The sequence below is a fragment of the Lissotriton vulgaris genome, chromosome 5 (genome assembly GCF_964263255.1).
Source record: "Lissotriton vulgaris chromosome 5, aLisVul1.2, whole genome shotgun sequence".
Taxonomy (NCBI): Eukaryota; Metazoa; Chordata; class Amphibia; order Caudata; family Salamandridae; genus Lissotriton; species Lissotriton vulgaris.
The window spans coordinates 2,023,229,474-2,023,253,223 of NC_141693.1; the positions used below are offsets into that span (position 1 = coordinate 2,023,229,474).

A 23,750-nucleotide genomic window follows, 5' to 3' on the forward strand; every position below is an offset into this window, starting at 1 on the left:
TCTTGGGGTCGGTGTGTATCTCGAAGTGGAGATGTTCGGCGGCTGTGGGGGTGTCTTCGGAGTTGGACGAGATGCGGATGGTGTTTTTGTGGACGATGGCGATGCCTCCTCCAGTCTAGTTGACGCGGTCCCGCCGGATGATCTTGTAGCCTTCCGGGATGGCAATGGCGATGTCGGGAGATGAGGAGGCGTTCATCCAGGTCTCCGTGAGGAAGGCGACGTCCGGGGATGTGGTGTCGAGCAGGTTCCATAGTTCCACGGCGTGTCTGTGGACGGAGCAGGTGTTGAGCAGGATGCACTTTAGGTGGTTGCTGTGGGTGCTGGGTTTGGCGGGTGCGGGTGGGTTGCGGGTCCGGATGCAGGTGTTCACTTTAACATTTTTTACAGCTTGACCTTCCTTAATAATGTTTTGATTTACGTCTTGCCTTCTGTCCTCTAGTCCTGACACACGGACTGTCGCTATTAACACTTAACATTGAGGTAGAGACAGAGATTGGGCTTAGAGGTATGTCACACCCCACCTTTTCTGGAAGATCCTCATTCAAAAGAGGAGGGTCAAGAATTACGTCACTTGAAAATATTGTGGGGGTCAAAGATAACCTTGTTAGAGAGGGCAAGGGTTCAGGAGATACATGGGCCATCCTAGAAACAGTCTCATTAGTTGGTGAGGTAGGATGTACCCCTGGTAATACAGCAAAAGACGGGACTAACATCGAATCCTGAGAGTTAATTAGGAGCATCGAAATATTTGTAACAGGTAAAGGAGGAAGAGTACCAGCAGGAAGTGAGAGACGCCTTTCTGTGCTTTCGATAGCTGAGGCGACAACCCCAATAGTTTTCTGTAACATCTGATCAATTGCTGTCAGACTAGGATGAGGAGGGTTAGAAGCTACCTTTTGTTTTGTTTCAGGAGCAGATTGAACAGGAATATTCTTCCCTATTGTTTAGCACTATAATGTGCAAATATTTATGATTTAATATCCGTGAAATAATACAATAATATCACCATATGCCAGAGAGATTACCACTTTAAATACAAGTAATTAAAATGAGTTCTTATGATAGAAACTCTTATTAAGACACAAATTAAACCCTTAGTGCAATGATTGCTTATAGAACTAAAATCACAGGTAATTATTTAGTGCCATAGAAGCATTAAACACATTGTTAACCTGAGTCCAATGGCCAAGAGTGGTGGCCCAGCCCAGCCTCTTCCGGCCCTAACGGCCACAAACGGTCCAGCCCTTGTCCCGGGCTTCTCCCAGGACGCTCCCGCGACGCGGGGGTGACGTGGTAATTTATGCGCCTCCTGGCGCGGATTCACCGTTGGCTGCTTCCGGCTGCAAAGGCAGCCGGTACTTTGAGTCCTTTGCACCCACGGCCTCCCCCCCACGGCGGCCGCGCTCTGCTGGAGAAAGGCTGCGGCGGCAGGGGGAGACCGGGTGCAGCAATATGGGGCAGCGGGCTCAACAAGAAAAGAAGCGGGCTCCAAACAAACAATGCCCCCAACAGGACCAAACGGGCGTCAGGAAAAGCAGCGAGGCTAAAGGTAAGGTCCCCTGCTCCACCGGTGGTGACGCGGTAATTTATGCGCCCCCTGGCACGGATTTACCGTTGGCGGCTTCCGGCCGCAAAGGCAGCCGGTACTTTGAGTCCTTTGCACCCACAGCCCCCCCCCCCCACCTCCCCCACGGCGGCCGCGCTCTGCTGGAGAAAGGCTGTGGCGGCAGGGGGAGACCGGGTGCAGCAATATGGGGCAGCGGGCTCAACAAGAAAAGAAGCGGGCTCCAAACAAAAAATGCCCCCAACAGGACCAAACGGGCGTCAGGAAAAGCAGCGAGGCTAAAGGTAAGGTCCCCTGCTCCACCGGTGGTGGCGCAGTAATTTATGCGCCTCCTGGCGCGGATTCACCATTGGCGGCGGCCTTTGCACCACGGTTCCCCCCCCCCACGGCGGCCGCGCTCTGCTGGAGAAAGGCTGAAATGGACATGTACATAACCTCCTCCCGAAATTTCTCTCATTGGACACTCTACTGCTATTGGTTCTTTTTCTTTTACAGGGAAAGCTAACAATGCTTTATCAGTAGTTCCCTCCCTTTTCTTCATCCACTTACTTCTCCATCGATCTATGTCTCCCCATTTTCTCAGTAATACAATCAATTCTTTTACCTCAGTTAATCGTCCTGATGTGTTCACATTTTCTATATCTTTCTCAGTGAAATATACTCTGTATGGTTTTTGCAATCCTTTAACTTTTCCAAAATCCATCCCTAACTCAGTTGCTGTTTCTTCCAATTTATCATGCAAAGTTGTGGTTCTGTATCTTTCTATTGCAAAGTTTTAACCCACTCATTTAATTCTTCTGCTGGTGGACCTACTGGGGTCTTATTTAAATCTATCCTATTCATGCTCCTCTCTGGAGTTTCTGTTTTCGATTCTGTTCCCATAGGAATTCTATTAATTGGACTTTGATTTATCGTTAAATTTGTAGGTGGTGTTGATCTAACCGAATCACTTGTTTCATTAAGGTCGGGATACATTTTTTCTCGAACTTTCTGCATACTAGAGTTTAAAGGAATTGTTAATGAATGTTCATCTATTTTCTGATTTTCAAACACTGGTATTACAGGACCTATAGTTACTGGCACCATTACTGCCTCAACGTTTCTTATCAATTCTTTTATTTGTTCAGCTAAATCTTTAGTAGACCTTGCTAATTGTGAAGTATCAAGTTTGATAGTTTGAGGTGTCTCCTGTTTATTAGATGGATTTTTTATTTCATTCAATCGATTTGGAGTCTCTATCATTCCAGTCTCTATTGGTGGTGCATTCGGTGTCACCACTGCAGAAGCCTGTTGATACGGAGGGGCTCTTTTATTTAATATGTCCTCCAGCACCTCGTCCTCTGTATCACTCAATCCATATCCACTTTTTTCTGATACTACATGTTTCTTTTTCTGAATACATTTTCTTCCTACCATTTCATCAACTGTTCTAACAGGCTACATGCCATCTCACATATCAGCACACCTCCATCATCTCATTCGGCTTTTATGATTTGACTCCCATACTCTACCTGGAATATATCTGTCCTCTTTTACATTCCTGAATCTTTCTCTTTCTCTCTCATACATCTCGTCTTCCCATTCATTCAAAGCCTCAAATTGTGCCGATCTAGGTCTTGGTTCAAGCTTCATCATCTGTTCTCTTAAATTCCGTAATACTGCTGTACTAAATGAACCTGTCTATGGAAATGCCAATACTCTATCATTTTTAGTATATTTCACCCAATTCTCTAACCAAATACAGGTATGATAACCATATTTCGTCATCATATATGATGCTGGTGTTTTCAGTGGAGGAAGCACTTTTCCTTCTCTTGTGACAATTTCTTTGTCTTTCTTAAAAAGGTTCTTGACTTTTGTAAACCACAAAGGTTTCTCTTTCTCTGGTCCACAATGGCAATCCATTTTTCACAAATATTCTTCAAAACCAACTTGTACGCCTCCCTTAACACTACTCAGATATTCTGTCCTATATCAGCACAAATCACACTAACGCACCAATTAAAATGCTTAACGTCACACTCACACTGACCTATTCCTGCGCGGATCACACTAACGCACCTATTAGAATGTTTTAAGTTTTCCGCAGCTGACCAATCCCAGCACGGTTTTTGCTGATGTCAGCTCTGCTCCTGTTTCTGCTGACCCCTCCTTTACAAAACTTTTCGCCACTTATTTTATACAACTTTCTTTAACGTAAATCCGTTAGTTACAACATAAAACACATTTTCCATTGCCTGTTTCGCTAAACCAAAAGAGATAGCTTATTCAAACTTACAAGAATTCTGTTTAACCAGTAGGCAGCACTTCCCTCTACCCTACTACAGAATTTTTAGTTTCGCCGATAAAGTAGCACTTCCCTCTACCTTACCCTTCTCTAACAAGCAAGAGGCAGACCCATTTCTCTGGCGATAAAGCAAATGTGGAGACTATACTGCTCCTGAGAATTAAGACAAATTCACAAGAATACTTGTCACTATCTCATTCAACTCAATGCATACATGAATTCCCTATCATAACACAATCCTGTGTTAGCACCAATATTGAAATCAGACAATTGCACAATTCCATGTGACTACTCTTGTCACACATATTCACTTCCTACTTCCCGGAAGCTTCAAAAATTCCGACTACATATAACATAATACAAACTCAACATGTAGTGTTAAACATAAAACAGTAATAATCAATAATCAATAATCTCCAAACTGAGCTATAGAAACAATAACTCTGCTACCAAGAAATCTGATGCAGCGGGTCTAACATAAAACCCTTTCTCTATGTCACTAATCCAGGAAAAACCTCTCTCTATTCATCGGTGAGGCCCATAACACCCCAAATACTCATTCACACAATTCCTGAATCAGTGATAAGTAGACGAGCTGCAAGACATGCGGGTTACCTAGTTATACTATACATTATTCATATACATTATATACGATTTACCTTAATAGTTGTCAGTTCCAAATCATCAAGGTACTCCGCTATTTGGTCGATGGACCACCTAGTAGGAATCAGTTGATGGTGATTACGTCCAGCTCAATCACAAATTAAAACTTTCAACATCTATTTGTCATGACTTTTATTCTAATAACCACAGACTCAAGTCATATTTCATAAGATTTTATCTAAATTCATTTTTAAAGGAGAATTTTAAATTGCGTACATTTTATTAAACAAATACATTCTAAGCATTAATTTAATACATTTAAGCATAAGAAATTAGAAAACAGAAAATACTCACTACCCCTTGGCCATAGGGCGATGATGGAAATGATTCACAAGAACATGAACCTCAGATTGCAGGATAGGTTCCAAAGCTGTCTGTCTGTCCCTCTAACCTCCTCGGACGTATCCCACACAAGATAGAATTCCCGCGATGGTCACGTTTCTTATCCCCATCAGAGTTCAGAAAATGTCAATGTCTCTTGCGTCATAGGAGAATCGTCTCAACTGGCATCATGTCGTGCTAAGCAAAGGTGTGGAAAAGGCAGCTTTTTTCACATCATAAGCACAGGCTCTCTTATACCCTTTCACTAACTTTCTACACCCACATTTGAAACATTTTAGGGGCTACATTCACTCCTGATTGGCCCATTGGAGGTGTGGCGAGGGTCACCTCATTGTCCTCCAAGCTCAAACCAGTTTGTAAAGTCCTGACTCATCCCAGAGGTTCTCATGATTTCATAAATTGTTCACATCGGTGTTTAGTCAACATTTGAAACATTTTCTCCGCATCCATGTTTCCTTGCTCATCCGTTCCCAGGCTTCTTTTAAAATAGTCTCTTTTTGGCACAACTCCTGTAACAGGCCAATCTCGCCTTGACATCTCTCACTCCGGACATAGGCCATGCACTTGTGACTGATCAGTCACTTTGCCCATGCGTGGGGGCCATCTTTGATTTTTCCGTGCGCGGTCGCATTTAATATCAGCCACTTTCAGACGGGACCGACTTAAGTCCTTCTGTTTACCACCCATCATTCTAATTTCCCATCTTAGGTGTTACCTAGCAAATGCAACAATTTAAAGCGATTTTACTTACCATCCACATTCTATGCCACAGTATAAATATATTACAAACACATAAATACATGCAATTTTACTCTTAATCACACTCTATGTTACTTCATGTCACATTTTATTAATACATTAACAGGCACATGCATCAAAGGATTTTGCGATCGCAAACGGTGCGAATCGCAAAAATCGGCCTTTTGCGATCGCAAAATCTGCTTTTGGAATGCATGAAGGGTGAAGGCCCTCGCAATTTGAGAATTCACAAATATTTGCGAATTCTCAAATTGCGATTGCATTTAAGGAATCACATTTTGCGATTCCTTAAATGCAATGCATGAAACTTTAAAAAATTGCGATTTTGCAAATTAGGGGGAGCAAATTACCATGAGGTTGAACCTCATGGTAATTTGCAAAAACTTTGAAAAATCCACTTTTGTGCATTTTTCAAAGTTTCATGTTGTGCACACACATGCCCTAAGGGCATGTGTGTGCATTGATTTCAGGGGTGCAACAGGGTGTCCTTTGGACACCCCTGCACCCTTGAAATCGCATTCTCAATTTGCGATTCGCTAATTGCTAATCGCAAATTGAGAATGTCTTCCCATTCATTCCTATGGGCCTCTAGGCACATAGGAATGAATGGGGAGGTATTCCTTAATTGCGACTCTCAAATTGCGAGTCGCAATTAAGGAATATTAAGAAATATTAAGAAATCGCAATTTTTTTAGCAATTTCTTGATGCATTGCATTTTGCAATTCCTTAATAGCGATTCCTTAATTTTCGTAATTAAGGAATCGTAAAATGCAATATTGATGCATGTACCTGCAATTTTCTTGCAAAATAGCAGTTAGTTTCCCACGTATATAGTGTCTAAGTGCATTTTGTTGATTAGTTTGCATGCGTCATACAGTTGGTATCATTAAAGTTATGAGGTCGTTAACTTCGAAGGGGTACAAAAAATGTTTGTATTTCCCCTGCTCCATCACCTACTTGTGCTTGTTTATTCATCTGAATGATCACACAGTAATGCTTCTTGAACGTGTGCACTGACGACCATGTTGTTGCCATGCAAATGTCGTGAATTGGGAGTATTTGATAGAAAAACTCTGTGACAAACTCAGCTCATACTTCCATCTGAAGATCAAGGCCCTCTATGACAACTTCAGCAAACAGACGCAGGACACCACCTCTCCGCCTTACGCCGCCAATAAACCAATAATCATGACCTGGAATCCCGCCCTCGTTGAACACATCACCGCGACCATGAAGAAAACCCACTCAGGTGCCCCAAAGGACCTCTGCCCACCGCACATATTCCACAGGGCCGTCGCCGCCATCGTAACGAACTCAGACTGACCATCAACACATCCTTCATATCCGGCATCTTCCCAGAAAACTGGAAATTGGCAGAGTTTAAACCACTCCTCAATAAACCCACGGCCAACCCAACTGACCTGAAAAACTACAGGCCCATCTCTCTCCTCCCTTTTGTGGGCCAAGGTCACTGAGAAACTCGTGAACACTCAGCTGACGACCTTCATTGAAGAGCACTCCATCCTTGATGCCTGCCGGTCTGGATTCAGCAGCAACCACAGCACTGAGACCGCCCTTCTCGCCGCCACGACAACATCCGCATGCTATTCGACCAAGGACACTCCGCAGCACTCATCCTTCTAGACCTCTGCGCAGCTTTCAACACCGTTTCCCACCGCACACTCGCAGCCAGACTTCGCGTCACGGGGATACACGGAGCCGCCCTCAACTGGATCCAATCCTTTCTCACCGGCAGAACCCAGAGGATCAGACTCCCTCCTTTCATCTCCAAACCCATGGATATCGACTGCGGAGTACCCCAGAGTTCTTGGCTCAGTCCTATGCTCGTCAACATCTACATGGCCCCCCTCGCCACCATCATAAGACAGCATGGGCTCAGCATTGTATCCTACACAGATGACACCCAGCTCATCCTCTCACTTACGAAGAAACTCGAAGACACCAGACTCCGCTTCCAGTACAGAATGAAGAACGTGGCAGCCTGGATGAAAGACCGCTGTCTGAAGCTCAACTCAGAGAAGACTGAGGTCCTCATACACGGACCCTGCACGTCCGCTTGGGACACCACTTGGTGGCCCTCGGGAACCCTCCCATCCCTACGGACCACTCACGAAACCTCAGCATCATCCTCGACTCCTTCCTCTCCATGAACCGCCAGATCAACGCTATGGCTTCCACCTGCTTCAACTGCCTGCGCATCCTCAACAAGACCCTCAAATGGATCCCCTCCGATTGCAGAAAGACCGTCACCCACGCTCTCATAACCAGCAGATTAGACTACAGCAACGCTGTTGTACCCTGTGGCACAAGTAAACGCTGGTAGACAAGTAAAGTTCATAAGTACCTTTATTCAGTAGCTGGTCCAAGTACATCCAGATGGTATACAAGTACATCAGATAGGTAGTCCAGGTAAACAGGTGAAGTAGATGTAGGTTAGCCCGTAGTCAACCCTTAGTTCCATGTAACAGCAAACCCCACCTGGAGCAGCCTGCCTGCTGCTCAGTCCACCTCTGTCATTCCTCACTCACACAGGCACCCAACATTATGGGCATCACTGAATTCCCAACACTCTACAGTAAACATACACACTGGCAGAGCAGCAGGAAGATTGATAAAATACAAGAAATACGTAACCTATTCAGGGCATAAGACATCCCCCTCCTTTTAAAATGAAAAACGAAAATTGCAAATACAGATAAAGATTAAGAGAGAAACTATACACAAGAAAAATTACAAATGCAATAAACAGTTCAAAACCCAGGGATGTGCAACAATGTAAGCATCACAAGAGGGTCAGGGCCATTTAAAACGGAAAGAATGGATGGCTTACAACCAATAAATTGAGTAAAAGAACCCATCCTCTCTCAAAAAATATCATGAGAAAACTTCATTGCAGATTACAAAGGGCAAAAAAAAAAAACCACCCCGCAACTACGATCCCTACTGCAAGGGAAGAAATGAATAAACAAGATGCCTCACAAAAGGAAACTTACAAACATTGTGAAGATGGAGCTAAAAACCAATCTATCACCTCTCATATGAGGTACAAACATTTGGGTTTGCGGCCCATAGAGTTCATCCACCTATATGGGTATAAGACCGTAACCATATATATGGGACCATACCATGAAGACTCACCCTGTGTAGGGGAATCGTACCCATGAACCAAAACCAACCAAGTGTAAGGGTTAAATGTTATGTTAATTGGTGGAGACCCAATAAACATACCCCACGTATGGGTTACTAAACAAACAACTGTTAATGGGAATCGTACCCATGAACCAAAACCAACCCAGTGTAAGGGTAAAATGTTATGTTAATTGGTGGAGACCCAATAAACATACCCCGCGTATGGGTTACTAAACAAACAATTGGTAATGGGAATCGTACCCATGAACCAAAACCAACCCAGTGTAAGGGTAAAATGTTATGTTAATTGGTGGAGACCCAATAAACATACCCCACGTATGGGTTACCAAATAGAACAACGGAACAACTGTAAATGGGAACCATACCCATGAACCCACCCCAGTGTAGGGCCCACGTGTAACGTTTAATGAGAAAGAAACTCATATAAACCCACCCCTGTGTAGGGCCCGCGTGTAACGCTTTATGAGAAAGGGAATCGTTCCCAAACCCATGCCCATCCCTAATGTAAGGGAGAATGTAGTGCAGCTACTCACTAAAATAAACTAGATAAGAAAACCAAAATTGTGGAAGCTCGCACACATGTAATCTCAAGCATGGACACTAAACCGTACAAACATATTGTACTAGCAAGGCAAAAAAAACAGAGACTGCGCTCGTGAGCGACCTCTCACCCGGATCATGCAAGATTTAGAGGTTAAATGTAAGCAGCAGACGTGGATTGGAGATTAATTTCTACTATATAAACGTCACATTTCAACTTGGCACTAGATGGCAGCATAACACTGGGCAGAAAATACTGAAAAATCCTACCACAAGTTTTAAACAATTTCACGCTGAACTAAAGCAAAAAAAGTCACTGTTCTTATAAAAAAAAAAAAGTCAGTTTGTGTTGTAAAATGACTGCTGCTCCGATAAGTCTCTCTTACGTGTTCTGCCACTTACGAACAAGAGTATATCTTCATGTTAATCTTTCTTACTGTCCATGTGTAAGAAGGCACCGGATGGTAGTTAATTGCAAAACAGACTTCCACTCACCACCAGTGTCCAAAACTGCATCCACAGTCCCCTGTCAGATGAACAGACCGATGAGATCATCAGATGACGCTTTGGCGCTGCATGAAAACAGAAGAATCCATTGTGCTTTGCACGCGTGGGTTTGTATCCCACCCTCGTCGCCAAAATATGTTGTTCCCTGTGGCACAAGTAAACGCTGGTAGCCAAGTAAAGTTCATAAGTACCTTTATTCAGTAGCTGGTCCAAGTACATCCAGATGGTGTACAAGAACATCAGATAGGTAGTCCAGGTAAACAGGTGAAGTAGATGTAGGTCAGACTGTAGTCAACCCTTAGTTCCATGTAACAGCAAACCCCACCAGGAGCAGCCCGCCTGCTGCTCAGTCCATCTCTAACCATCATTCCTCACTCACACAGGCACCCAACATTCTGTGCATCACTGAATTACCAACATTCTACAGTAAACATACACACTGGCTGAGCAGCAGGAAGAATGATAAAATACAAGATATAAGTAACCTATGGAGGGCATTACAAACGCCAAATACGTCAGGATCAACAGAGATCTACTACACAGACTCCAGACGATCCAGAGTGCAGCCGCTAGACTCATCCTCGGGACTCTGTGCCACGAACACATGACCCAACACCTGCGAGAACTTCACAGGCTCCCCGTCGAGAAGAGGGTCACCTTCAAGCTCCTCACCTACACCTACAAATCCCTCAACAACATCAGACCCAAATACCTCAGCGAGAGTGCATCCTTACACGTACCCAAAAGGAACATCCGCTCCGCTGACCTCGCCCTGGCAGAAGTCTCCCGCATCCGCAGAACTAGAACAGGTGGGAGAGCCTTCTCCTACATCGCAGCCAAGACCTGGAACGAGATCCCGGTGCACATCAGATGCTCCCCAACCCTGCGAACCTTCAGAAAGGACCTCAAGTCCTGGCTCTTCGAGTGCGCCGAGGCGGCGACTAATCCGAACTGGCCCCTCCCCTAGCGCCTTGAGACCCGCATGGGTGAGTAGTGCGCTTTACAAACCCTTGATTGATTGATTGATTCTTTCTTGTTGAGTGTGCCCGCGGGGCACCTTGTAAGGCCTGTCCCGCATGCCTGTGGCTTAACTGTATGGCTTGCCCTATCCATCTTGCAATGGTGTTTTTGGTCACTGGTCTTCCCAGTAAACTGTTTGCAAAGGATATAAAGAACTGTTTTGTTTTACTGTATTCCTTGTTTCTTTCTATGTAGTACATGACCGCCCTCCTTGCGTCAAGTGTGTGCAAAGCTCTTTCTGCTTTGGTCTTTGGGTTTTGAAAGAAACTTGGTATTTGTATGCGCTGGTTTATGTGGAATCTTGATACCACTTTTTGTATGAATTGAGGCTCTGTCCTCATGACCGTCCAGTGATTATGTATTTGTAAGTAAGGTTCCTGTAGTGTTAGCACCTGTAGTTCACTAACTCTAAGTAAGGATATTATTGCCACTAAAAATGTCAGAAAACAGGGGTTACGTCCATTACGGGGGCCTGGTAGGAAGTAATAGAATTTATGAAAAAAGGAGAATTACCTGGCCTCCAATTCACAATACTGCTTTTTTATTCAGCAGGTTGTAGATGCAACACATTCACTTGTTGTACCTTACTTTATAAATTGTAATTGATTTAAAACACATTCAAACAACATTATTTTTCTTTGTGTCCCAAGTACATTAAAGAAGGTGCATAACAAGCGCCAGTTACTGCAATAAACATCAGATACATCAACTGTTGTTTAAGAATGAAATACAAATAGAAGGGAAGTGTAGAAATACAGTTTCAACGTGTGGTGTTGTTTTTTCACCCGCCCCTCTTTTCTTTCCACAACCTATAGATTACACCGTGGTCCAGTCCTGACGATAATCCCCAAACCTAGAAGGGGAATGGAAATGCGTTGGCCTTTCTTCCGTTCAATCTATGAGGGAACCAAATTGAGTTGGACTCTTGTGAGGGTTTACCAACAAAAAGTAGACCCGCAGAGAGAATTAAAATATTCATTTCCCTGTAGTAAGTCTGCTTTCCCTAAAAAACACAAAGTGTGAATAACTTTGGTATAAGCAGGCTGGTCGTTAATAATATTGACTGGTGTAACAATGTGAAAATGTACATGAGTTGTAATGTATTGACATTTTTTTAATGTTTTGTTATATTTAGCAGAAATGTGTTCTATATGATTGATGAATTCTTTTCTGAAAAATGGAATATGTATCTTTTTGAATGCACCAAAGAAAAGTAATGTTTGAATATGATTTAAATGAATTACAATTTATAAAGTAAGGTACAACAACTGAATGTGTTGCATCTAAAACTTGCTGAATAAAAAAGCAGTATTGTGAATTGGAGGCCAGGTAATTCCCCTTTTTTCATACATTGCCACTAAAAGGCAGTCTTTAAAGTGAGCATTTGTAGCGTTGCTTTGTGTAGTGGGTAGAATGGTGTCTTCATCATTTGTGCAAGAACTACTTTCAAGTTCCATGTGGGTGCTGGCACCATTTTTGGAGGTGCAATTCTGTTTGCTCCTCCTAGGAACCTTTTTACCACATGTGAAGTGAAGAAACTTTTCCCGGTTTTGCCTCTTGTATACGCTACGATTACTGGTAAGTGTACCTTAAGTGATGTATAGCATCATTTACTTTCCAGTAAATGTGTCAAGAACTTTAGCACTGTTCTCTCCTTTGAACTTTTTCTTGAAAGACGTTTTTTAATGCAACATTGTGTATATCTCATTCATTTTGCTGTATAACATTTTCTTGTTGTTGGTTTTCTAGCTTCTCTTGGAAAAGCCATTGTGCTTTCTGGTAGTTTGAGACGCACAAATTCTAAGTCCTCAGGAGCCATGCCGCTAGACCTAGGGTCTCTGGTTCTGGGTGAAGTACTTTTCCGATTGAATTGTTAGCATATCTTCCTTTTTTGGCAATTTGTGCATTGTCCCTTGAGACATCTCCATTATTTCTGAGAACCAAGTTTGTCTTGCCCACTGTGGTGCAATGAGAATCATTGTCATTTGGCTGATCTTGCATTTGCTGTTCACTTTGTTCAGTAATGGTATTAGGGGAAAAGCATAAGCAAATATCCCTGACCAGTTGTTAGAATTGGGGGTCTCTGGTTGGCGCAAGTATTCACCTGTGACAAGCAGGGACCCTCTCTTCTAAGTCAGGGCGAAGGATGACCCCTTAGAATTACCCTTGCTCACCCTCTAGGTGCGTGGCGTGAGCAGCCAAGGCTATTCTTCAGGCGTTATTGGGTTAAGCATTTGTAATCACACACACAGTAAAAAGTACCAATCCCCCTACAAATGGACACCAGGCTGCATGATATGTAAAAATAAGTTTTCTTTATATATTAGAGCTACTGGCATTGTAAATGACAACATTTTTATTTATGTGTTGCTTTTGAAAACAGATAAATAAATGGCATTGTCATTTACATTGCCAATAGCTTAATCTCTCGCAAATGTGAGACCTATTGCATTTGCACACACACACATACACAAACATGCACAAGCAGTACACTGTAAAACACGTCATCTACACCCAGTACTGTACGCCTATAGCATGCATATATAAAATTCAAGCAGACTATACTGTTTAAAAACAGCCTACAGACACGTGCTAAACACATAAGCCATGCACACGCAATATACCCTAAACACGCAGCAGGCAGACGCGGAATGCATACAATCTGTGCCTTGCATAGGCGGCGTGCACCCACGTCCTTTTGTAAATCAACAGAATGCACACACAATGAGCACAGCCTACTGTCCACCAAGTGGCATTATTCACAATATTGCGTGCATGGAAGGCATACATACTCACGCAATGCGATGTACACTATAAACTGTGATCTGTATTACATGTCTATGGTGCACATGTTGAGGGGCGCAAACCCGATGGAATGCTCACACATCTTGTAAACACTATATGGTGTGCAAAAAATGTAAGCACATTATTCTGCATGTTAGAAATGGGATCCCTGGCTGGCCAGGGCTTGCGCCAAAGTCAGTCAGAGACCACCACTCCTAAGTCAGGGCAAGTGAGTTACACGCCAAGATAACCCCTACTCACCCTCTAGGTAACGTGGCGCGAGCAGCAAGGCTAAACTTGGAGGCGATATGAGTTAAGTATTTGCGCACGCACCCCAGCAACAACACCCAAGGCCCACCACAAAGGAAACTCCACACAAGGTTATATATAAAAATAGCCTTTGTATTACACCAAAACACATTAGATAAAACACACACTTTACAATGTGCCAACAGGCACGGGCAGAATTTACAGGGGATATGTACAAGACACGGCCACATGGACCACTGTCAGGAATCAGCACTTTTAGAACTTAGAATACAATACTTGTAGCACAAAAATAGAACTTGTAACACACAAACAGCCACTACTGGTACCAGGTGAGCACCACCTATGCAATCCTCACTATCCTAGGAGATCACACAAGGAACCTGGGCCTCGCTAGTACCACCTAAGTATCGCTATACCTGTAGGGGTCTAAGGAAGGAAACACATGATGCATCACAATACATTCAGAGGTGTAAAAGCAACAACACACATGATGAATAAACTACCCATTCAGAGGTGTAAAGGTAAAGCACATGAAGCATAACATACAATCAGAGGTGCAAGGAACAGCAACACAATAGCGCAAAATCCACATTTGCCACCACCTGTGGCAGTCCCTGTGTCCCAATGTCAGGGCCTAAACGTGGCAGCTGCCCACGAAGTGCTGGGCAGCTGTGATGACGGGGCAGCGCTGGAGCCTCGCAGGCTCTGGCTAAAAGAAATGCCCCCTGAGCCTCTCTGGACTCAAAATGAATCAATGCAGCCCCTCTGGGCTCTGAATACACAGATGCAGCCTCAGTGGGCTGTGGGGGTCCCTCACTGGGAATCCGGAACACTGAAAATGCCGCTTCGAGCCTCTCTCAGGGCTCTGAGGGCAAAGGGTGCCGTGAGCCTCGTGGGGCTCGCAAGAAAGGAATGCCCAACTTGTTGGAGTCCCTCTCAGGGGACTCAAGAAACAATGGCCGCCAAGAGCCTCGCAGGCTCTAACACAATTAACTGACCTCGAGCCTCTCTGGGCTCACAGAACGAATTGCCCCCAGGAGCCTCGGGGCTCCTCAACACTGATGGGGGCTTTGTTGGAGTCCCTCACGGGGGACTCAGAGCAGGGGCAACAGCCCCAAGAGCCTCAACCGGCTCTACACAAAGAAATGCTGCCCACGTTGGAGCGGCCCTCTCCCAACTGGGCCGCTCGAAGAATCAACAAGGACCCGCCCCCGCACTCACCGGGACTTCACTGGTGCTGCGGGAGGCGGGATACACGGCTGGCTTCTCCTCTCCGGCAGCGCGGGGCTCCTCTCTCCACTGGGGGGCCCTCGGGGACACGGCCGGCTGCGTCTCTTCTTGATGCTCGGCTGCGGGGGCGGGACTTCCGGGTCACCCTCCCTCGGGCCGCGCAGCGATTGGCTGGCCACACGAGCACTTCCGGGTCGCCGCGGGCAGCGCGGCGGCTCGCTTTAGATAGGCAGGCGGGGTTCCATTATCCGAGGAGTGGGCTCCCTCGTGATAAATTAATATCTCCAAAACGGGCACAATAAAAGCGGCAAATGAGCGGGGTGGCCCCCGCGCCGCTAGATCACCTCACGGGGCGATCAGATGCCGGGTGGGCACTGGCGAAGGGCACCCACAGCGCTAGCAGCGCTAGCCACGGAGGAAAGGCGCTCCCAAGCGCCAGGGGACGAAATAAAGCGCTATCAGCGCTAGAAGCCACATGAAGCGCTCTCAAGCGCTAAGCAAGGATCCCCAGTGCTCCCAGCACTGGGGGACAGAGAGCAGCGCTCTCAGGACTATAAGCAAGGAATCCTCAGTGCTCCCCAGCACTGGAGGACAGGACAAGGCTCCAGCAGGGGCTGGAGGCAGGCAGGGGGGGCAAGGCTGGGCCCAGAGCCAGCACACTGGGTCTCCAAGCAGGGAGACACCCCAAGTGGCGGTCCTCCTGGCCCCAGCAGCAGCAACAGCCCCCTCTGGCAGGATCCAAAAGCAGAACACATTCATGGGGACACAGCCCCATTTTTATACTGTAAATCCTTTGTCTAAGGGTGCAGGGTGGGGGAGAAACCAGTCGCAGCTGGTTCTGGAGCACTCTTGATGGCCCAACCACCCCTTTCTTTCACTGGCAGGGCTAGAGTCATCAGTCACACCACAGGGGGGGCGGAGCCAGCATTGTGTGGGGAAACCCCAGCCCATCCAGGACACAGGTACACTCCTCCCACACATCACTCATGCTAATCTCACACTCACCACCGGGCAGACCACCCAGCCTTCCTGGAGCCAGGCTCACCAGCCAGCTCCAGCCAATCACACGCCAGGCATATTTTATATTAATATGCCAAGTCCTAGAAGTGGCATTTGTACACATGACACACTCATGCCACATACACCATTGCGAAACATTCACTCTCACGAGTTCGCACATATCAAATTCGAGCCTGCACTCCCCACGCATCAGGAACTACCAGGGACACACACATTCCCCATGCATTCCTATGGGAGGGCAGGCCAGCCATACTACACGCACGCACTTTCACTCTGGGACCCAGGGAAAAGTGCGCAGAGACCCAAAAATCACTAACACAGGGTCACAAATAAAAGCAAAAAGATTAGGGGGGAACCCGCCCTAAGGGCCAAGTCCAACACTGCACAATTACCATGCACGCAAGAGACGATGAAAAAACAACTTGATATTTAAGGTGTAAACACGCCTAATGCACATCATACCATACATGCATGGAATGGACACAGGGTATATTGTAAAAGGAGCGTGCTTACGGTATAGGTTAACCGCATATACAAAATACTCTTAACAAACTGAACAAAACTGACATGGCACAGACAATGCATACAAAATAAACTGTGCAGACAACGTTAGTTCGGAGTATAGCACACAGTCTGCACACGCCCTATTCAATATACAAACATGACATGGAAATACGTGTACTTGAAAAGTATGCACGTACTTTACTTATACACAGCTCACACAAACTATACTGTACACAAAGAGTGCGCATGCGTGCCCGTGTACTGTAAACATATGCGTACACTATTCGGAACACAACTAGAACTGTCTTAATATCTACCCATGAAAACATCCTTTAAAAGCTAACCCTGCATATGATGTGTTTGAGGAGCAGGGCACGCAAACACACAGCATGGCCACACAACATGCAGCAAACACTCGGTGCGCTTAGACCCCCACTGTACAGCGCCTAGACTCGGCAAGCAGACCTAGATAAAAACTAGAGCCTTGTATTTTAACGCGCACACACAACTTGCGCCAACAGACTGATAAGCAGGTTTGCCCACGCAGAATGCTATCACAGCACCCAAGAGGGCGAAGGCAGGGGACTGGCTAGGCATAGCCTGCTGTATAGCGTCTGAAGGTACCCGCAGGAGAAACACTCAGTGCTAGAAACTTACAAGAACAGAACAGTGCAAACAGGAAAAGAACAATACGTATATTGAACACTTTCTAGTATTACAAACTATCTAAATCCCCGGTCTGTGAGGACACAGGCTCAGAATTCTCCAAAACACGCCTCAATTACCATACTAACTCCGCTGGGTATTCTTCACTCTCAGCAAATAGGCCGTGTATTGAATGGGCATGGAGACCTGCACTCCTCATTAGACTAAACATGATTAAACACAGAGTGCCTGCACTTCTCATCAGAGTCAAACAGTTTCGTACACTCAGTACCTGCACCTCTCATTAGACTGCAGGAACGCCCAATCGGAAAGTACCAGAACACACACACTTTCAGAGAGCACATGGTTAGAGTTCTCATTGGTCTATAAACATTATAACATTCTGGACCTGCACTTCTCGTTATTGCAGGCACTTTCAGAGGGCTAGGACGTCTTCTCATCCTGGTGATACCACTTTCAGACAACGAGCACATGCACATCACACTGCACTTCACTCTACAATCACGACATACCATTGGGTACCTGCACTTCACATCAGACTGCATGCAATTTTTGACAGTCGGCACCAGCACTTCTCGTTCGAGTACAGGCACTCCCTGGTGTCGGTTATCTGTTCATTTCTAGTATCCTAGTCAGAGTCAGCACAAGGCACGCAATTCGCGCCGCATGGTGTAAATCCAGAAGCGACTCCGAGTCCCCGTTGAAGCCAAAATACTGAACGCATAAGCTTGGAAATTCCATTGTGCTACTATTGCAACACACACAAAAGGTGCGCGTGTTTTATATATATTTGTTTGTTTGTTTTTTTGTTACTGTCCTGACGAAAGCTCCCCTGACCCCTGTGGACCCCGAGAGCTGAAACATGTCGACACTTCTTTAGAATGATATGGTAGCCCAATAACTCAACTACCTACATATCACAGAGTCTCTTAATGATAGTGACTAGTCTTTTTTCTTATATTAAATTTTTTTTCCTTTTTGACTAAGTCATTATTTTTTAAACGTAACTTTTTGCCCCCTTTTTGGATTTCTGGACACTTCTGCATACACCAGAAGTAGCCTCGGGTGAGGCAGGCATCCTGCACGTTAATCGTTGACCCAATGACTATGCCAAGACTCCTGATGGGGCGGACAAAAGATATACCGCTATGACAATTCCAGGAAGTCTATGAGGGTTTCCGATAAAAACTAATGGTTTTTGCAGACACTAGTGTCCATTCTCTTTCTGATTATTAGTATCTGTTCATTTCATCAGACAGCGAGTGCATGAAGTACAGTGACTGGCTGACAGTCGCAGGCCCTTCTCACGAGCCCACAGGGGCTGTTAGTGGTGACTACGGGAGCTGTCACTGGTGAGCACACTGCTGTCACTCTCAGAGCCTGAGTGCCTGCAGGGTTCTCCAGCCTGCATGAACTTTGCCTCAGTTGGATTCTGCAGTTCTAGGCGCTGGCAGATAGCACCTATAACAAGCCTACAGGCGCTGTCAGGCTGTATATTAGCACTTTTATACACAAATGCTGGCGCTAACAGATAGCGAGTACCTGCACTTCTCAACAAACCACATGCCACAGTTCTCACCAGAAAACAGGCACTGTTAGACAGAGAGACTTGCATTGGTCACCAGACCACCTGTGTTTCAGTTCACATCAATCTAATTCTACAGTTCACTCTGGATTACAGGCACTTTCAGGCACTGTGTACCCGCACTCCTCAAAAAACTATATGTGGTATTAGGCAGTAAGTCCCCTGCACTTCTCACCATACTACAGACCCTGCCAGATTGAGCACCTGTTCTCACCAAAGAACATGCACCATCAGCCAGTGAGTCCCTGCACTATTCACCAGACCACACGCACTGTCAGTAGGCACCAGCACTTACCCTCAGATTATGTGTAGTGTCAGGTAGTGTGTCCCTGCACTCCTCACCATGATACTGATCCTGATTGAGCACCTGCTCTCACCAGAGGAAAAGCACCATCAGGTAGTGAGTCCCTGCACTTTACACCAGACCACACGCACTGTCAGTGTGTACCAGCACTTCTCATCAGACAAAGTGGCTTCACGTCAGACCACAGGCACTGTTACTAGGCACCAGCACTTACCCTCTGATTATATGTGGTGTCAGGCCCTTCTCACAGTCTTTGCACTTCTCACCAGGCTACAGATAGATAGAACAGCAGTTCTCACCAGAGAACGAGCGCCCTCAATGTCTGCACTTCTCACCAGGAGCACTGGCACCGCCAGATAGTGAGTGCCTGCACTGTTCACCAGACCACAAGCACTCTCGATGCGTTCTCGCACTTCTCACCGGACTGCAGATGCGATAGACGCGGAGCTCCTGCACTTGTCACCAAGGACCGTGCATCGTCAGAGTGAGCGCATATTCAAGATGGCAGACAGTAGCGTAGCTTGGATGTCATGAACTCCGGTGCAAGCAAGAAGAAGGCCTCTTTCACTGCCGTTGGGGTAGTAAAACACAGCAATTAGCAGGATTCAAGGGGGCTCTGGGCCCCGGTGCCACAGCTCCTGCTGCACCAATGTTTGTTAGGCCCCTGATTGCAGACATCTTGGTGCCTTCAGGGCAGATTGTTATATAAAAGGTGCATGGAAGGCATTGGTTCAAGGTGGGGAAGACGCAGTTTGAGTGGCGCGCGAACAAAGAGTGAGAAACCATAGGTGAAGGGAACTGACGGAAGGAAAGGGAGCGGGAAAGAGAAAACGGCACATTTTTCTATGCATTTTTTATGAGCTGTTTCCATTGCCCTGATGATTTCCGGTTGCTATAAACAATGTCTCCCCACAGGACAAAGAGGCGCGGGACGGTTTCTCAGCTGTCAATGGGCGCGCGGTTTCTCAGACTCTAAAAAAGCAGGATTAAAAAAAACATAAGTTACTGATTTTCTGCCCAGGAAGGAAGGCAGGAAACTCCCAAAGTTCGAAAACCAAGGCAACTTTTTCAGGTCTGGTAAAAAGCACTTTGCGGCGAGATAAATTCCCTTCCAGCGAGAGGCACTTCACACCCACTTAGAGCCCAGGTGGGCTACTTGTCCGCTGGGGATTAAAAGGGATGTCTCCTTCTCGTTAACAATAGGCGAGCCCGAAGTCCTATCAATACATGTCTTTTCCGTGTCAAGTATTTTGTCAAACAGAAATCCAGATGTGGACGGTGCGTTCCGTTCCCTTCGCTCTGTCAAACATTTATTTATTATTTTAAAGGGCATTTTTATATAGCGCGGACATTACCCAAAGGAACATTAAACAAGCATTTGGAGACACGGACAGCGGGAGGGGGGGGGGGGGCGGGAACGGGACAGAAGCCTGAGCAGGCTGGGAGAGCCCAGATGACTGAGCAGGCAGAGAGCCCACATGGATGAGCAGGGTGGCTGAAGCAGGCAGCAGAGAGCACGGATGACTGAGCAGGCAGAGGGGCTAGAGGGCTGAGTAGGCAGAGATCCCACACGGAAGAAAGTAGGGTGGATATAGCAGGCAGCATAGAGGCCAGAAGCCTGAGCAGGCAGAGGGGGTCAGAGGGCTAAACAGACAGAGTATGTGTAAGGATGGATGAAGCAGGCAGCAGAGAGGACAGAAGTATGAGCAGGCAGAGAGGCTAGAGGGCTGAGCAGGTAGATCAGGGTGGATGAAGCAGGCAGCGGAGAGCACAGACGCCTGAGCAGGCAGAGGGGCTAGAGGGCTGAGAAGGTAGAGTACATGTAAGGGTGAATGGAGCAGGCAGCAGAGAGGACAGAAGCCCGAGCAGGCAGAGGGCATGAGCATGGAGCAGCAGTGTGGGCAGGCAGAGAGCAAGGGACCACACTCACTGTTGCATGAATTCATTCTCTGCATCCAGGGGTAGACAGGCGTGGGGCACTTATCTCCTCCGGCTCCCCGAAGAGGCTCTTGCCCTGAGCGCAGTCCGTCTTGAAGTGCGGCGGGGGCTCGTCCAGGCTGGGCAGCGGGGCTCCTTGTCCCGGTAGAAGCCGGCCGCCCCGTACTCGCAGGCGGACTGTCTGTAGGCTGCGCTGGCCGTCTGGTGGTAGTAGGCCGTGAAGCCCTTCTCCTGCACTCCGGCAGCCCCGTAGTTGGCCGGGAAGTGCCTGAGGGGATCCCCATAGCCCGAGGAGGAGTAGACGGGGATCTGCCCCAGGAAGGACTCCTGCCCTGCAGGAGCAGGCAGAGACACCTGGAAGCAGAGTTCACGAAGAAAGCGCTCATCTGGAGGACGGAGCGGTCCACTTGGAGGCCAGCTAGCGGCGGAAAGTTTCTTTCACTCTCCGCCTCCCAGAGTTGTACTTGTTTGCAGCGGAGGCGTGCGCCCGTCGTGAGTACCCACCAGTGTTACCGTGCGAGTACCCGCGGCTCGGGGACGGTCTGTGAGCTTATCCGGAATCCAAGGAATGCGGGGTGGCCCTCGAGAAACAAAGAACTGGCGGAAAACCCTTGTAGGAAACACATTCCCCCCGTGCCCACTTCAATGGGGGATAGATTTCTCCGGACTTGGTGACTGCAGCCTTGGCACCCTTCGTAAAACAAAGAGGGAAACGACATAAGACAGGATAAACGTACCGCTTGAAGCATTCCATGGACAGAAAACAAAGACAACAGCAGCGAGACACACGCAAAGAAGTAAAACAAACAGAAACACGACATGAGACACGCAAAGCGCAGCCCACTCCGACAAAAACAGCTCGAAAAAGACAAAAACATGACGACCGAAAAAAGAAAAAAAAAGGCACGGACAGCGGGAGGGGGGGCGGGAACGGCAAGAAAGGCAAAGCAGAAGGCAGCACTCACCTGGACTTCTTCTGGCGGCGGTCGGCCTGCAATGACCAAAACAAACCTTCCCCCCCAAAAAAAATAGGAACCGCCCACCACCGCAATGACGTTGTCAAAGGGGCAGGATGAGAAAAAATCGCCGGGAACGCCCACCAATCGCCTCGCTGAAAGACGGATGCCTCTCTCTTCCAATGGCTAGCCTCCACTTCCCAGTACCCATACCTCGGAATTATGGTAGATGAAAAATTGTCATGGAGGCCAGCAGTGGAGGCAAGGTGTCACTTGTTCAGAAGATCCACAGCGGCCTTGATGAGTTTCTCCCAGAGACTGGGTAAGAGGGCACCAGTAGAGCTTCTGAAAATTTATAGCGCGAAGTGTCGGGCCATTGCTTTGTACAGAGCGGGAGTATGGGGACACACAGATATTAGCCCACTCCAGGTTGTGGAAAATACTTTTTTAAGATTCCTTCTAGCAATCCCGAGAGGAACATCAACTTACGCTTTGCACCTGGAGTTAGGAATATCCTATTTGGAAGATCTGATAAAGATACAACCACTGATGTTGTGGAGACGTGTTTGGACCTCGGTTAAAAACATCTTCACCCAGTCAATTGTAGCTGACACCATGGCCCTCGATCAGTCACAAAAAGTAAAGTGGCTCAGCTACGTTAGAAACTTCCTAAAAGACCTTGGTTTGGAGAACTACTATCTCCAACCAGAGACAGTGACCAATTTTCCTAGGAAGGTTCTAAAGAATTTAGCACTTAGCCATTTAGAGTCACTGAGACTGATGTCTGAGGCGTCAAAACCTTCGGTTTTGCATGCAAACATGGTCCAAACAACACATTCCATCCAGCCGTATTTAACTCTCCAGCTCTCTACCTATGAGAGGATGTTATTAACAAGATTCAGATTGGACACTTTTTTTAGTCTGGTGACATTCCCCGAAAGTAACAGTTGGGATCAAACTCTCCCTTTATGTCCCTGTGATGGGGAATCGAAACAATCTAACATACATGTCATTTTGTTCTGTAAATTCCATCACCCACACAGGAGAACCTGGATTTTACCAACTCTGAGGCGATGGGGTGTTAGGCATTACCGCCCGCAATGCTTCGCCTCCAAATGCTTGATTCTGAATCTATTTGTTACATTGTTTTAAATTTCCTGAAATGTATTAGGAAACATAGAAGAAACCTCTAAAAAATCACCCGGGATTAGTTTTAAACTCGATTAACTGAAATAATCATTAAGGATGTTAACGTTTATGTATGATTTTCTTTGGAACAACGAATTGTAATCTGTAAATAACGTGTAAATGTATTTTAAATGTTCCTTTTATGGTTTTCCAATGCGAAAAGCCGAATAAAGAAATTTATAAATTATAAATAGCCTCCATTTATGGAGCCAGCCAATGGTACAGAGAGGCGGGACTTTTGTCCATACTAGTAAACAAAAGTTTTCGCCTTGCGCGTAAGTCTGCTGGGCAGCTTTCGGCGAGGCGAAACCTAAAAACTAGCAGCCCGCCCCAGCGTTGCCTGGTAAGGCTCAGGGTCTGGGGGCAGCATTTCAGGCTTGTGTGCACTCCCGCCCGGGCCCCCGCCCGCCACGACATTGTCTGTGTCCCGGAGAAGGTCGTGGCGGGCGGG

At 46.5% G+C, this 23,750-nt stretch overlaps 1 pseudogene; it reads right to left on the reverse strand.

Annotated features, from left to right (window-relative positions):
• LOC147718042 (homeobox protein Hox-B6-like) overlaps positions 1 to 21,541 on the reverse strand; it is a 39,958-nt pseudogene extending 18,417 nt beyond the window's left edge.
• Between the last annotated feature and the right edge of the window lie 2,209 nt (positions 21,542 to 23,750).